We start from the raw sequence: 6,000 nt of genomic DNA on the forward strand, positions 1-6,000 counted from the left end.
CTAAATGGTATTAATTTTGAGGTATACTTAATTTATTTCGGGATAAATAGGGATCTGCAATATAAGATGTATCAATGCACCTTTTGAACTGAAACTTACATTGATACATAATTGGTATCAGCATTGTTTACAAACCTTATTTCCTAGTATAACTAGAATTGATTCTCAGAAAGTTATAAATTTTTCGGTTCTTTTTTTATATACAAGTTTGACTTACTTTAATTGTATCGGTTTTATTCCTTAGTATGTAAGCAAACCAAACATGTGGCATATATACTAGTAGTTTAGGTATTTAGCTCTATTCATTAGATGAAAAAAATTGCTAATATTAATAAAAGGAACAAATTTACAACATAAAAAAATGAATACTTTGAAGTGCATCCTTTGAAAAGGACAATTCATTACCTTCGTTTTAAGATTAAAAAAACTAAAATTCCTTCGCTAGCAACTGAAAAAGCACCTTTCTCACATTAGCTATAAAATACTCCAATAACAACAAGATATTCCATAATACGTCCATCTTTACATTATTAGTTTCTGCCTGGAAGATTAAGCTTCTTTTAGGTCTACCTATGATCTTATATCAATGATTAGTAGAACAAACATGATTATGTCTGACTCAAGTTAATTTGCTCGGCATCAAGTAGCATATCTACCATTGTTAACAGTATTTGTATGTTTCTAAGGGAGCTACTACGTATATGATATGAAGTAAATAATATTATGGAATGAACGGAATATCCGTCGGAGACATACAACAATACTATTCTAATAAATATGCCGTTAACAAACAGTAACATTGATCAAGGTATTGCCCAAGTTATATATTCTATTACATGGATTCGAGCACATACACACCTATATGAAAAACTGACTCATGATATGTTCAAGCCTCAACAAATCGACTTTCAAACGCATTCATCCCTAAAAAGGTGGATAGATTATAACTGTAAATGTGAAGGACACACTTTGATTAAATCATCCCGTTTTGAATTTGAATGGTACATTTACTTTACTTTATTCAGTGCGGGAATATAAATACCACCCTCTGTATAGATGAGTCTATTTTTCTTAAGAAATATCTTGGTTAACCAAATATAGAAATTGTAGACCTTACTTCTTGTAAATGTTTTTCAACAAAGTTATTTCTAAGGGTATGAATACCGAAGAGCAAATATTTCTGTGGAAGTTGTCAACACTCTGTACCGAGTTAAATCGATTTGACCGATTTTTCTATAGGTATTTAAGTAATTACTAAACCTTTAACTTACAAAATCTTATTTTTTACCCACTTGACCAAACAAAAACGAAATTGAGTAAATAAAATAAGTATTCTCACAGTCGTGAATTATAAATTAAAGATCCATGTTCTCGCTCTATATCAACAGCTGATCAAAAGATTCGTTTAAACGGCTTGCAATAAACTTTAAAAACAACAGAAATAGGGGAAATATGCTCTTAAAGTTCTTAAAAATATAGATTCAACAAAAATGACGAAAAATGCTCACTAAGACTATGTATGTTTAAGCTTTAGTTGACCGCTACATATTGAAATTTACCCGGATCAAGTTTCAATACTTATTTACTTATCCTCTTCGCGCCTGGAGGTGCATAGCTGTGACCAGGGATTTTCAAGCATCTCGGTCTTTGGCGATTTTCTCCATTTATCCCGGAATCTCCTGTACCATTGAAATCACTGGTCATTGTTGTTTGTCAGATTTATTGGGATTTTCCCCTCTTTCGCTCGTCACCAGCTGGTACCCATTTTGCAGTTATTCGTGTGATTTAATTTGGATCTCTTCTGGTAACATTCCTTAACAATCTGAATCTCTTTTGTTGAATCTGTTTCATGATGGTAGTCTGTTTTCTTTATACTATCTTTTCTTGGCTTATAAACTTTCCACATTTTTTTGAGGTTACTATATGTTTTTATCAGCACATTTTATTGAACTGAATAATGTAAAGAAATTCAAATTATGATCACACTTTATACAATGTCGGATGAAGACGAATTTGTATTTTTGGCATTTCGCCACAAGATATTTTATGATTATTTTCTATCCGTTTAGAATTCAATAACATTAATTGATTGTTATATTTTGTTTCTTTTGAAAAAATATATATATAACATCCAATCAGAATTAAACGCATTGTTTTCATATTTTAGTACACCGTTTCGAATATACCGAATGCACCCATGATTTTTCTACAGCAATAGTTTTTTAAACCCTAAATAATCTGTACATATCATTTTAAGCCAATATATGTACAAACTGTTGTCACTATACATCTGTTTTATCATTCCTACTTTGTTTTTACAACTTTCTTCTGTCTCCACTGGATTTACAATACACAGACGGATTGGCTTTGATATTCATCAAATGTTAGTTTCTAAATATAGATCAATGCAATAATTAAATTTTCAGCGTAAGATTCAGATATACGATTGTTTTAGATAATAATAATATTAAAACTATATAAAACAGTTTTAGTAATGCATATATTCAATTACGAAAGTTTCATGATTAATATGGATTATAAATCGACTGTATTAATATGAAATATCAAAACATGAGTGCTCTTGAGTTCTTCAGCATCAAAAATGAATTTTTTTTGGTAGCTAATTGTTCACATCTTGTCCGGTATTCTATGCAAAAAGAAGAGCACGAGTAATGAAAAAGATATGTCTATTTGATGGGGATGGCTTTGCAAAGTTCGGAAATCAACATTATAATTATATAAACCTATGTGAGTAATTGAGCTCGGTGTAATTTGCACCCATAAATCTACTTAAGTTGCAGTTTTTTAAAAATAAAAATCAGACATGCATGTAAAACCCACCAAGTTTACCTTTGTTTTCAATTTGTTTCCTGCAAATAATACGCAAGCTTTTTCCTTGGTTGAGATAGATCATACCTATTACACTGAACATTATTTTCTGTTATCTTTCAAAATCATACAGAAATGTATATTTCGTTTGTCTACCCCGGACTTGACTTTTTATGAGCAACTTGGCGGATGTTTCTAGAAAAGCAGAGGACGCTTACCTTACCGGTGCACCTGGTCCATGCTCCCAGTTTTTAGTGGAGTCCGAGTTGCTCATTTGCTTTTGTTTCTTTGTATGTATGATTTTAGTTACTTTATGTTCTTTGTTGTGTATGTCTATTTTCCATGTCTGGTTTTTGTCCCTGGATTATATGATTTATTTCCATTAAATGATCTTAAATGGTTTTAGAGAAGATTTTCAAAAGTGTACATGTGCATGCGAAAAAAAAAAAGAATTGTTTCAGGTACCATAACTCCTTCATTAGTATACCAATCGTTTCGAAAATTTCGGAATTGGTCTGTCTTATGATGCTGAACAATATAACCCAAAGTTTAAGTTATTTGCAAAAACTGTCTTCTGACTCCTATGTTATATTTTTAGTAAGAGCAGCCATATTTTTTTCATGGATTAAAAGTACTAACAGTCATATTGTGTGGGATGTCCTAAGGAACAGATACGCCAATTTTCATTGAATTATGTACAATGGTTTTAGAGAAGATTTACGAAGTTGCTCTTGCAAAAACTGACAAAAACTGTTTCAGGGGCTGTAAATCCTGAGTCAAATGATAAGTTGTTTTGAAAATTCCGGCATAGGTCTGTCTCAGGAGGCTGAACAATATTACTCTGCAAGAATGTTGCTAAGCGCAACAACCTTTGAGTTGTTTGCCAAAAAATTTCTTCTGACCCCTACGTTGTATTTTTAGAAACAGAGGTTATGTTTTTTCATTGATCGAAAATCCCAACTGTCATTTTGTGTGGAATACCAACGAAACAATTATGCAAACTCTAATTGAAATCACCACAATGGTTTTTGAAAAGAATATTTTCAAAGTTGTACATACGAAGAATGCCAAAAAACTGTTTTAGGGGTCATAACTCCTACATCGTTTTCAGAATTTCGGCATAGGTCTGTTTCTTGATGCTGAATAATATTATCCCAACCAGAATTTCATTAAAGGCAACGGTTTTTGAATTATTTGCAAAAAATGCCATTAGACCCCTATGTGTTATTTTTAGTAACTGTGGCTATGTTTTTTTTTCACAGATCTCAATTCTTTAGAGGTGAAGATTTTCGAAAATTTGTCGACGACGATGACGAACGCCAAGTGATGGCATAGGCTTACTTTGCTTTTGGCCAGGTGATCTAAAAAAAAACGTTTGTTTACTGGTCTATTACCCTACATCTATTACCTGTAGCTGTCTAGAAATTATGAGTGAACCAAACATGGGTAACCTATAATTATACATTTCATCTTGTCTTGACATTTAAGAATCAATTGTATAATTATAAAATGCAAACTACTTTTATACAACATAGTCAACAAGTTTCTACTTATTATTGCCCATACATGAGTTAAGAAGTAAATTTTAACACAGTCAAAGAAATGTAGATACTGCCCTTCATTTGGATGCTGATTCGCTATCCTTAATGCATCAGTATATAACTTCAGTTTGACCAAAAAAGTTATGGTCTGGACAATGTTAGTATGAAAAGCATTAAGATGAAGAAAAATCTTTATGGGTGGTGATTTCGGGTCCAGATGAGCAAAAACAAAGATAGGTTACACATTTTTATTTTTGATATGTTTCAGTGGGGAGGTCTAGGCATACATTTGGATAATATCTTCTTTCTAGAGCTGGCAAAACAGGTCTGAACATAGCCTATTTACGTATATTTAAAAATGTCAAAAACTTAGAATTTTGGTTGCTATGGTAACCAGATCTAAACCAATCAGATTGTTTTGTACTTCATTGTAAATTGTTTTCCTTAAATCACACTTCATTAATATAATTATGTAGTCTGACAAATGTCCACCATTAGATATATACAATTACATTCAAATTGTGATATTTTTGTGATAATTAGGCCCTAAACTGGTGGTTGCTAAGGAGTGGTCGTTGCTATGCTAACAGTGAAAATATTTTTTTCATTTTTTTCATTTTATTTATTGTTGTTTCCAATATATCCAAGTGATTTAAACTCAATTCGGATAAAATATCTGACATTAATAAATCACAGTGAAAAGTGTATGATTCTTAGGCGGACTGCTAATAAAGTACAAAAGAATACCAGTTAAGTGTTCTTTATTTATTTGTATGAATCTATCAACCATTTTTTATAGTTTGCGAATGCATTAGTGAAATTCCCCACAGAATCAATTTAAAAACTGCCTTTATTATGGCTCAATTATCTCGAAATCAAGTTTGGTGACCTTTGCTTTTGCATTAAATTTCTTAAGTGTGGTTATTCAATGTCATCTTCCAGAAAAAAAACAGTAAAATTAATAGCTAGAAATATTAGATAGGATCTACCGAAACTGTGTTTTACCGGCTTGGAATTCCGTTATGGATATCTTTTTTAAATGTACACGAGGTTTTAGACTGGAAACTTTGGAAATATTCAGTACTTGCTTTCTTAATCTCTCATAAATTTCAGTAAGAAGCATATTCTATTTTATTTAATCAATTCATAGTTTTCATTTTTGTTCGCTTTTTCTTCTTACACGTCTGTCGGAATGCACATTCTATAGTCAAACATCATACAGACTCTTAATGTTATGTAATTTACCCGATAACATCTAGCCTATTTCCATTTTGTTAAACACTTGTATAGACAAATTACTCGAGTAGTGTTATGCACATCTTTACCCACAATTATGGAAAACCAAGTCTAGGTCCCACGGGCTCTTGTGTAATTTAAAAGATTCTGAACAATATAATATTTATGTTTAAACTTCTTTTCTGATGATATCTCACAATATGTCAATTAATCTTAGATGAAATGTTTAGATTATAAAAATAGTGATATTGAAATAGAATAGTCTGCGGGTCGTACGTGTCATTTATATATTCCCTGTGCTTGTTTACATTTCACAGCTAATTTTGAAAGCAAGTTCAATACTGGAGGATCCAGCATTCACCGAAAAAAAAAAACCGTCGTGACCTTAACCCAT

This window comes from Perna viridis, chromosome 3 (assembly GCF_037379345.1).
Source record: "Perna viridis isolate PV_CMFRI_1.1 ecotype Kerala chromosome 3, ASM3737934v1, whole genome shotgun sequence".
Classification (NCBI taxonomy): domain Eukaryota; kingdom Metazoa; phylum Mollusca; class Bivalvia; order Mytilida; family Mytilidae; genus Perna; species Perna viridis.